This window comes from Piliocolobus tephrosceles, chromosome 16 (genome assembly GCF_002776525.5).
Source record: "Piliocolobus tephrosceles isolate RC106 chromosome 16, ASM277652v3, whole genome shotgun sequence".
Lineage (NCBI taxonomy): Eukaryota > Metazoa > Chordata > Mammalia > Primates > Cercopithecidae > Piliocolobus > Piliocolobus tephrosceles.
Window position 1 is genome coordinate 23,021,588 of NC_045449.1, and position 11,315 is coordinate 23,032,902.

Here is an 11,315-nt window from a genome sequence, read left to right on the forward strand (position 1 = left end):
GATGGCTTCCAGGAAGTTAGCAGTGAACTTTGGGTGTCTCCTACCGGCCGGACTCGTGTGGTACTGGGACTCAACAACTTCTGCGGTAGTGAGCGTCCCATTGCTAAGATCGACGAGGCTGGAAGCAACGTGAGGACAATCTGCCTGTTTGGAGCTGTGTCCCCAGTTCCTACACAGGGCCTGGCACAGCGAACAGTGCATTAAGGAGGAATGTCTGGGACGCGTACAGGAGCTTCTTGCTCCCAGAGGGAAGCTGGACACGCTCCCCTCCAAGCCTCTTTCTGGATTGCCATACGTGGAGTGCTGCGTGACTTTGAGAAACGTCTTGACCTCTCTTGGCCAATGTCCCCTTAAGCTCAGCAGAGAGGCCCAGATTTCTGAGCCAAGTGTTCCCCTGTCCCTGTCCCCTGAGGTCCTGGGAGTGTCCCTGTTTCCCTACTCCTTCCTCCTGCCAGCCAGCACCAGCTGTCTATGGCAACCAGAGCACCCAGGGACAGGCGGCGCTTGTTAGGCAGCTTGTGGAGGCAGGGACAGGGCTGTCCGCACGACTCTCTGAGTTCACCTGGACCGGGGCCCCAGCCAAAGTGCAGTTCTAGAGGTTAAGGTCCTTGGCCCCAGACTAGGCCCCTTGGGGGCGCAGGCCATGACTTCCTGTCTCCTCACAGTCTTGGAGGGGAGGCTGCTTTTTCTGAAGGAGGGAGGGAAGGGTGGAGGAAGCTAGGGAGTGCTGGGTCAGCGGTCGGGTAGACCTGGGTGGGTGAAGTTCTGGTGGGGTGCCAGCCTAGAGAGCGGGCCCCTGCAGCCTCCACCCCAGTTTGGCAAGGGAAGGGGAAGGGGGTGTGCAGAGGAGGAGGCGAAGAAGGGAACAGAGCAGCCTGGTTGGAAAGAGTGTGACGGGGACTCAGAAGAGTGCTCTGAAGGGTGGAAAGACCCACAGATGTGTGTACATGGAGTCGCAGATCCTTGGGTACCCACAGAACCTATAGACACATGCACAGACATGGACACCTGTGTACACACAGTTACACACATTCACACACAAACACTCATGCACACAACATTACAGGCTCTCACAGCCTGAAAGACACACGGGACCACTCCCAGAAAGACACGGACATACACAGCCACAGCCACTTGTACACGCACAGTTGCTCAGACGCCTCTGCACACCCCACGTCAGACCTGAGTGTTCTCGCTGCATGTGGATGCCCACACTTAGACACAGATTCTGGTACGGACATACCCGATAGCGCGTTACAGCTCCACAGACTTCATGCACCCATGGTGACACGTGACAGTGAGAACACAAACGTAAATACGTACACACTCATGCAGGGGTACACACACAGACACTGACACCAGTGAAAACACACACACCCCAGCATTGCTTCTCCCACCTCCACAGCAGGAAGGATTAAGACAAGAGGTGAGAAGCCCTCCCCACCCAGCAGGACTCTGTGTTCCTCCACCCCGCCCCCCCCCAAGCTCTCAGATTGGAAACTCCCTGGATTTCCCAGGGGGTCAGCCAACCAGAACAGGCTCAGACCTCAGCCCAGCTGCCCCGCCACATGCCCTTCACAGCTCTGGGTGCTTCTCCATCAGCCACAGCCAATGAGCTGCCTGCTCTTTCCCAGGAAGCTCACCCTAATTAACCCCAGATCTCCCCACCCCTTCTTTGACGTGGGGTCTCTGGGCCTCAGGGCCTCATGGCTTTGCCCTGTTCCTCTGTGGAAATTCTTCAGGGTCTTGCACACCAGTGGAGTGAGACTTGGAAAGCAGCAGGCTCAAATCTTGGGAACTCACTTTGGAAAAGCAAGTCCAACCTGCATGGGCAGAAGCGGACAGAAGATGGCCAATGCAGATGCAGGGCTCAGGGAGGGGTCCCCCTCCTCCATCATACTGGGGCTCCCAAGGGTGGACACATGCTGTTCCTTCTTCCTAGCATCCCTAGGGGCTTTCCCCAGACTGAAGCACAGCAGACATTGGCCCCAGGGATTTCCAACCCCAGCCAGGGCTGTTTTCTGGCTCAAAGCAGCCCAGCCTTGGGCACAGCTCAGCAGCATACAGTGAACTGCTTCTAACCTCCAGTCATCAGAGGGACAGAGCTTCCTCTGGCCCCAGCCTGTCTAAGCACCTAGCTGCAGCTCCTCCAGGCCAGAGCCCAGCTCAGCTCCATCTGAGGACCTGAAATGAGGGTGCTGGAGTGTGGGACCAGAACTCCAGACAGAAGTCCTTTCCCAATACTGCAGTAGCTGGAGTTGAGGCTAGACACCAGGACAGACTTTCTGGGCCTAGGAGAGAATTCTGAAGGGCTGGCATGGTGAGAGAAGGACAGGTTGGTCCTATCTAGAGACAGAGGAGAAACACCTCACAAATCCCCTTTCAGTCCAAGGTCTGTGGCAATCCCAAGGTTCCTGTTTCAACTCCCAGACTGCATGCAATGAGGAAGTCATGCTTCCCAAAGGAAAGAGGGAGCCAGAGCCAGAGCCCGCACCCATTCCTGGGGCAGAGGTGGATCCTGACTTGGAAGAGAAAGAAGTTCATCTCATCTGCCAGAAGCAGTCTCACTGTGGGAGGTGACAACTACAGTCTCTCCTGGGCATCCCATCAGGGCCCCCCTGAGACCCTTGGCCCCTGAATTGATTTGCATTTTCTTGATTTTTAATGAAGTTGAAAATCTTTTCACTTGTTTCTTGGCCATTTATATTTTACCTGTGAATTGCTTGTGTCCTTTGCCGATTTTTCTGTGAAATCATCTTACTATTTATTTAGAGGAGCTCCTTATATTTTGTGAATATTAACCCTTTATCTGTTATATATGTTTCAACACTTTCTTCCAGGCTATGTTATGTCTTTTAACTTTGTTCGCGTTATATTTTGCTCTAAAGAAATTTACAATTTTTATTTAGTCAAATCTGTCAATATGTTCCTTTATGGCTTCTGCATTTGATGTCATGCTTAAAAATGCCTTCTTCCGCTCCATAATCATAAAAATGTTTCCTACATTTTTTCTGTTTGTTTGTATGATTTTCATTTTTACATTAGATTGTTAATGCATCTGGATTTTTAAATGTATAGTATGAAGAAGGATTTAACTTTATTTCTTTCCAATGGAAAGTTCATTGTCCCAACTCCATTTATTAAATTGTTTACTTGCTACTTTAAAATACTTTGCAGTACAGATGTCCTGGCTCAAGCCTATAATACCAGTGCTTTGGGAGTTTGAGACCAGCCTGGGCAACAGAGCAACACCCCATCTCTACAAAAAAAAATTTTTTGTTCAACTAGCTGAGCATGGTATAGCTATAGTCCCAGCTACTGGGGAGGCTGAAGTGAGAGGATCGCTTGAGTCCAGGATGTGGAGGCTGCAGCGAGCTATGATCATGCCACTACACTCCAGCCTGGGCAACAGAGACAGATCCTATCTCAGAAAAATAAAGTAAAATACCCTACTATTATATACCTATTTTAAAATACCTTGTTATCGTATGCCCATTTCTCACAAATATCCAAGTTTATTCTGGACTCTATTATCTTCCATTAATTTATTTATTTCTGTATCAAAGTTGCAGTTTTAATTGTGGAAGCCTTATTGAACATTTTGAAAACTGACAGGGCAAGTTACCCATTAGTCTTCTTTCTCAAAAAACTCTAAGCTATTCTCATAGATTTACCCTTCCCCCAAACTACAGAATCAACCCATCATATTTGGGGGGCAAAAAATCCCTTAGACTTTTGATATGAATTGCATTCAGCTTGTCTTTAGAGGAGAATTGACATCCTTACAATTCAGTCTTCTTGTTGTTGCTGTTTTAGAGACAGGGTCTCAGCATGTAGCCCAGGCTGGTGTCAAAACTCCTGGGATCAGGCGATCCTCCCACCTCCTGAAGTGCTGTGATTACAGGCATGAGCCACCACGCCCAGTCTTTTTTCTTTCTTTTTTTCTTTTTTCTTTTTCTTTTTTTTTTTTTTTTTTTTTTTAGCCTTCTAGTTCAGGAACATGATATGCCTTTATATTTATTCAGGTCTTATTTTATGTTTATCAGTAAAAATTTATTGTTTTCTTCATGTAGATTTCATGTATTTCCTATTAAGTTTATTCCTGGATATTTTGTATTGTTACTTTTGTGAGCTAAATCTTTTTGTCTCCTTTTTTTTTCTTTTTGAGACAGGGTCTCACTCTGTCACCCAAGCTAGAAGGCAGTGGCTCACTGAAACCTCTCGGCTCACTGTAACCTCTGAATCACTGACTCAAACAATCCTCCCACCTCAGCCTTCCAAGTAGCTGGGACTACAGTCGAGTGCCACCCCACCCAGTTAATTTCTGTATTATTCGTAGAGACAGGGTGTTGCCATGTTGCCCAGGCTGGTCTCGAACTCCTGAGCTTAAGAGATCCACCCGCCTCAGCCTCCCAAAGTGCTGAGATTACAGGTGTGAACCACCACGCCCAGCTATCTCCTATTTTAATTGGTTGTTTTAGTTGTAAAGAAATGGTTTTGATTTTTATACACTGGTATATTCTGCTATCTTACTACATTCTCTCATTTGTTTTTTTGTTTTTTTGTTTTTTTGTTTTTTTGTTTTTTTGAGACGGAGTCTCGCTCTGTCGCCCGGGCTGGAGTGCAGTGGCCGGATCTCAGCTCACTACAAGCTCCGCCTCCCGGGTTTACGCCATTCTCCTGCCTCAGCCTCCCAGGTAGCTGGGACTACAGGCGCCCGCCACCTCGCCCGGCTAGTTTTTTGTATTTTTTAGTAGAGACGGGGTTTCACCGTGTTAGCCAGGATGGTCTCGATCTCCTGACCTCGTGATCCGCCCGTCTCGGCCTCCCAAAGTGCTGGGATTACAGGCTTGAGCCACCGCGTCCGGCCCAACATTCTCTCATTTGTTGTAATAGTCTTTTAATTGATTCTCTTCGATTTCCTAAATAAGCACAACATTTGTAATTCTTGAAGATTTTGCATCTTTCCTCCTTACATTAATGCCTTATTTCTTTTTCTTATTGTACTGGTTGGGGCTTTCGGAATAATGTTCATTGATAGCAACCATGACAGCCTTCAAATTACAACTTTTGTGGTTTTCTGTGCCCAGAGTATCCATACAGAAATACCTGTGAGTCTAGAAATAACAGTTAGCTCTGTGTATATCAGATAGAAGCAATTAGCAAACACCCAGGTCTTGATAGCTGCCCTTTCACTGTGAAACTCCATTGACTATTAGGGTTAAGGGAGCAGAGCTTTGAATGCTACTGTGAGACCCAGAGAAAGGTGGATTGAGTCAGGGTGCCTGTCCTAACCCCAGAACACAATTCTTATACCCGAGTGGGCATGCCAGCACGTCCTCATTTCTTTCCCAGCACCACTGGCCTTGGTGAAGAGAAAGGGGCCACTTGGGGTTATGCTGAGAACTTTAGACATACAAACTTATTAAATCCTCACAACCACCCTGTGGGTGAGTATCACTCCCTTGTTAACCAATGAGGAAACTGAGGCTCAGAGTGGGGAGTATGGATGATCACACAGCTGACCATCACTTACAAATGGGTTCCTTGCTGTCTGCCTCTGCACCCTCTTTTCTGAAATGGATATTTAGTACGGAACATTTTCTGCCTCGACTAAGAATTCTTTTTTTTTTTTTTTGAGACGGAGTCTTGCTGTGTCTCCTGGGCTGGAGTGCAGTGGCCAGATCTCAGCTCACTGCAAGCTCCGCCTCCCGGGTTCACACCATTCTCCTGCCTCAGCCTCCTGAGTAGCTGGGACTACAGGCGCCCGCCACCTCGCCCGGCTAGTATTTTTGTATTTTTTAGTAGAGACGGGGTTTCACCGTGTTAGCCAGGATGGTCTCGATCTCCTGACCTCGTGATCCGCCCGTCTCGGCCTCCCAAAGTGCTGGGATTACAGGCTTGAGCCACCGCGCCCGGCCGACTAAGAATTCTCTAAATGTTTTAGTATGCTCCACACTTGTACCAGATGACCACCACTCTCCCCTGGTCAGGGTTGATATTACCTCTCTCCTTGGAATGAGATAGTCACTGGGGAAGAGCTGTTACCCTCAGGCCGGAAGCCAAATCCCAGACCTTGCTGGGCAGCAGTGCTGGTACTAGGTCCCTAGAGCCTTTAGCTCCAGGAAGAGACACAAGTGGGCTTAGAGGCCAGTGCAAGGGTCAGGGAGATGGAGGGAAAGAATGACCAGGGACAAGAGACAAGGGGCTGGAGGGCAGAGAAGATGGAAAGGAAGCAGAGAGAAGGAGGTGAGGACAGGGTCTGGGGGAGCAGCAGAGAGCTGTCAGGGAGCAGGCACAGGCTCCAGGACTGAGTCCAGCTGGGACCAGGGAGGCTTCACCCTCAACACGGACTCTAAGGGGCCAGAGACCAGGGCAACAGCCACTCAGGTTTCTGTTTCTATCCTCCAAACCGTGAAGAGTGGCCATGGGATGAAGACACAGAACCAGGGAGTCCCCATCTCCACGCCCACAGACACCCACATGCTCACACAGGGCTAGATTGCTGACACACAGCAGAGACGTGTGCACAGACATAAGCGTGTCAACACACGGACGACACACAGGCCTGGGTCCAGGGACACAGAGACACAGACACAGGGGAAGACATGCAGACACACGCCCACCCAGGAGACAGACGTACAGACCCAGGGGGAGATGCAGACAGACTTGCATGTATGTCCCCCTGAAGGAGAGGGAGATGGGAGTCACCGGCACATGCTCAAGTGGGTGCACACGCCCCCACCCACAAGGAGACACCCTCGAGGTGCTGCAGGAGCTCTGGAGAGACAGACAGATGGCTGGCAGTTCCCAGCAAATCTGTGCTAATGCTTGGCCCTTGAAGGACCCAACCTGTCCATGCTGTGCCTCAGAGAACCCTGGGGGGCCACCCAGCGCTGTTCCCCAGAACCTCGTGAGTGGGCTCCATGAGCATACATGTGGCGACCAGGCTCTCCTGACACACGTGCATGCTCCGACAGGTCTGTGCCCCACCTGTGAGGGGTGTGGGGCGACATCCCCCTTCTGGAGTGCAGGCGGGGGCCACGGGACAACCCCCACCTCCACAAGCCACAGGCTGTGCCCGCTGGCAGGGACAGGGGAGGGGGCCCGGGCCAGCTCAGGAGGAGGGAGGGGTTGGGGGGGCCGGGGCGCGGCTGGGGCGGGCACGGGAGCCGGTACCTGTCAAACAAGAGCCAAGGAGCAAACTAGCTTCTTAGTCACCTTTCTCTTCTCCCCGTTTTGGCAGCAGCCCCTCCGGGCAAGGGGAAGCTGATATCATAATTATTGGCTCACCTGGCAGCTGCCTCCCCTCACCTGATGTCAGCACAGACCCAGGACGGCCGAGCTGACGGACTGACAGACGGACAGAGCTCCTGGCCCCCCAGACCCGGGCCCCCACGCCGACCTGCTTCACTGAGCAGGTAAGAGGAGCCCCGGCCCAAGTCAGCCGTGGAGGCCAGCAGGGCCGGGCTGGGGCATGGGGAGGGGGTTTGCCTTTTTAACGGGGCTCAGGAGTGACTGGGAGCACCTGGGTGCTCCCCACATTCTCACTGCAGCTCAAGGGAGACTCAGAATTCGGGTGAGTGCCTGGAGGCCAAGGGGCACCCCCTCCCCGACGCCCCCCTCCAGTTCCTTTTCTAGATTGTCCAACTTTAATCCCTCTTGCTGTGGTGTAGGTCTCATTCTGGTGTGTGCTGGATTTTGTGTGTGTCTCTGTGTGTTGGAGATGTGCTCACTCACCCTGTGCTGGGGGTAATAAGGATTCAGAAGTGCTAGTTCTGGAAAACTAGAGCGGAAAGGCAGGGGGCCATGTTCTCCGTCTAGTGGTTTTCCAAGTGAAGAAGGGAGAGCCCAGCTCTGGGAGCTGGGGGCACCAAGGTTTGTGCAGATCAAAGAATTGCTCAACATCTCCATGCAGCCTAGGCTGGGGTCTAGATACCTGGGCCCATGCAGAGACCTGGGTTGCAGAAAGGAAGGAGATGGTGCACCTTGTGGCGAAGCAGACAGGTGGCAAACAGGTGCTGTGGCTAGAAGTTGATGCTAGTCACCTTTTATCCCCAACTCCATTTCTCTCCTGCAAGACCCCTAAGGCAGAGTCCTGGTGAGCAGAACTGGGCCAGGCAGGGAGCCCTTAGGCCTCTGGGGCCTAGAGTTGGGGGTGTGAAGAGTGAAGGCCCTTAGGGAAATGGCCGAAGCAGCAGGAAGCGCCTGCCAGCTCCCCCGACTCCTCCCCACCCATTACCTGCTCAGATAAGGTTCTGGCATTCCCCGTGGAGTCCCCCAGGCCCTCCCTAAATATCCAAAGAAGCCCGTTGGATGAAGAGTAGACTCTAACAAGTGGGTGTGTTTGCCTCTTCTCTTGGCACCTACAGGCATGGGGGATATGTTTGGATGTGCTTTGTGGCAATGCACAACTGGTCAGCGGGAAGGGACCCGGGTGGAGGGGCTCCTCTTGGGAAGTCACCCTATCCATCCCCTCCCCCTATGCCACTCATTGCCCACGTCGGGCAGGGCTGCCCCTCCTAGTTTTCCTAATCCCTGAAGGAGAAAATCTGGTCAGTTTCCTCACAGTCATGAAGTCCCTCCTGGAGCCTCTCTGAAATCTTCACCGCTGCAGGGTCCAGCTCTGCTTGCCCCGTAACCTTCCTCCCGCACCAGGGAACCCTAGTTCCTCGGATCCAAGGGCAGCGTTGCACTGCAGTCCTGTCCCCATCGGGCTTGGCTCAGACCCTTTTACCATCTTGCTCATTCCCTGACCACAAGACACAGGCAGTAGAAGGGCACCCCCGGTGGATGGGGGAAGGGGCAGCACCTCCTATCCTGGTCCCTTTCTCTTGTGGCTCTGTGAGGGGTTCAGGGTGAGCCAGGCAGGGACAGAGCCAGGCTGAGTCCTGAAGAGGGGCAGAGGGGGTGAGGGCTGCCCCAGGTTGGGGATCCTCAGAGGCAAAGGAGCCACAGGGAGAGGCACATGTCTTCCTGGCTCCTCACCCAGCCCCGCCCGCGCTGCCTTTGCGAGCTCAGCTCCCGGCTCCAGGGCCTGCCGAGGCACGCTGCCCCCCCCAGGCCCGGCGCCTCACTCCCTCCCAGAGCCAGGAACCTGTTCTCCCGGGAATGCCAGGGAGTTCTCAGAGGACTTTATTTCCCAGGGGCTCAGGGAGCCCCAGAATCCTCTGGACCAGTGGGTCCTGGAAAGCTGGAGAAAAATTAGGGGGCTTAGGACCCCTCCCTGCTCCCCAGCTTTGTCTCATCCACACACTGACACCACATTGCCTCCAATGTGCCGTCTTCATCGTGAAAAGGCTTCATCATGAGAAGCCTTAGGAAAGTGAAAGACAAGGGGGAAAGCCCACTGGTGACATACGCCTTCTGTCATGTGCCCTCCGCTGCCTCAGGGAAAGCCTTCCTTTCCCCCATCCCCCGGAGAGTCCCATCTGGCCTCTAAGAAAGCAACATATCACTTCTTTCCTTGGACTCTTCATCTTCTCTAGCCAGGAAGTCCTTCCTGATGTCTAACCTCCCCCTTTCAGGTTTGAGTTGACACCTGGGTTTCACCAGCAGAACCCCCATCGCCTGCACAGGGCCCAGGCACATAGGCAGAGACTGTTCTAAGTCACATGGAAATGCCCTGCTTGCTTGGGCACTGGCAGGGACAGAAAGGCCCCACTCTCGCTGCCCCCCCTCTTATTCTCTCCGACTCCACATTCTAATGAATGCCTGCCCCCCCCCATCCGCCCATAACAGAAGGATGGAGGGGACCGAGGTCCTGCAGGTATGCCCTCCCCTCTGTCCTTCCAAATCACAGCCTGCCATCCCCACTGTGGCTGGAAGAGGGGAGCTCAGGAAGCCAAGATTGGCTTCTGCAGCAGGAGCGATTGATAGACTTCAGAGAAAGTTCTCAGCGTTTCAGGTTGAGTTTGACTGGACTATGTGACCACAGAAGGCGGTTTCCTGAGTGGAGAGGCAACCATTGATCTGGGATGGGTGGGGTTGGGCTGGCAACATGCCCAGGAGCTGGGGAAGGATGAGATGACCTCCAGGAGCTGGGGAAAGACAAGATGACCTCTGGGAGAGGGCCTCCCAAAAGCACCAACCACATGGTTCCAGAATACATTGGGTCTTTCCACCTTATTCCTCTCCATCCCCTGCCCCTCCCTGCCTCTCTGTGCCCAACTCCAACCTCATCCCTCACCTTTCCACCTGTCTCTGTCTCTTTCCCCATCACAACCTACCTCCATTCCCATCTTCAATCCCAGCCCAGCCCCCTTCCTACTCATCCTCATCCCCAAACTTGCCTCCATCACCACCACCCCATCCTGCTCCGTCCTCCTTACCTCACCTCGTCACTCGACCTCCAACCACACTCCTATCCCCATCTCCCCCTCCTACTCCATCCCTCAAGATGTATCTCCCCCTATGTCACAGGTTCCCTTGGAGTCCAACACCTCTCGCCAGCATCCCCGCAGGTTCTGGGTTGTCCTCCAGGTTCTCTGAGCGTTGAGAAAAAGCCCAGAGCCATGCCAATGGACAAAACAGGCAGGATGAGATCATGCCTGGAGCAACCCTTAGCTTCCTCATCCTATCTGGGCTGTAAAGCCTGGATGCTCGCCAAACAGTAAAAATGAGTTCAGATGCAACAACACAAGTGGAGACCTAGTGTCCAGACAGACCTCCACACTGCGGGCGTGTGGCAGTGAAGGGAGGATGGAGAGACACTATCAGAGAGCCCCAAAGTGGGGCTGGGGCAGCCTTTCTCAGGGGGCCGGGAGTGTAACTGACCCTATTAGGCATGGAGGGCCAAGGAAGGGGGGCATGGAAGCAGGAGCAGGGATTTTTAGGGTTGATTAGTAGTGCACATCCCCAGGTCTCTACCCTACCTGTGGCCCTTGCTTAGTCAGCTCAGATTAATGGGGCCAGGGAGAGAATTCGCTGAATCGTGATCTCTTGAGGAACTTGACTGAAGAGCCAGCCTGTGAGTCATGGGGAAAAGGGAACCTGTGCTCTCAAAGCTACTCTAGAAGCTTCCAGGGGCAGGCACCCCTCAAGACCCTCCCATCCCCTTCCAGGATGCAACAGAGAGCCCACTGCAAGGTCTGAGCCTCGCCCTCCACCCCATGCTCACAGGAGGATGCACGGTCAGTCAGTTCCAAATCCTGCCCTCGTACACTCTCTGGGGCCCTCAGGGCTCCCCCCACTGCCTCTGACAAACTACAGCACAGACACACACACGCACAGACACAGAGACACACACAGAGACACATACACACAGACACACACCCTGACACACACACAGAGATACACACATGCACACACACATA

At 52.9% G+C, this 11,315-nt stretch overlaps 1 protein-coding gene across 1 annotated transcript in view; it reads left to right on the forward strand.

Moving 5' to 3' along the window:
* Nucleotides 1-7,207: 7,207 nt before the first annotated feature.
* Nucleotides 7,208-11,315, forward strand: part of FOXN1 (forkhead box N1) — a 31,595-nt gene continuing 27,487 nt past the window's right edge. The window contains exon 1 of the mRNA XM_023183807.3: nt 7,208-7,421. The gene's annotated coding sequence lies outside the window, so the exon portion shown is untranslated. The remainder of the gene's footprint in view (nt 7,422-11,315) is intronic.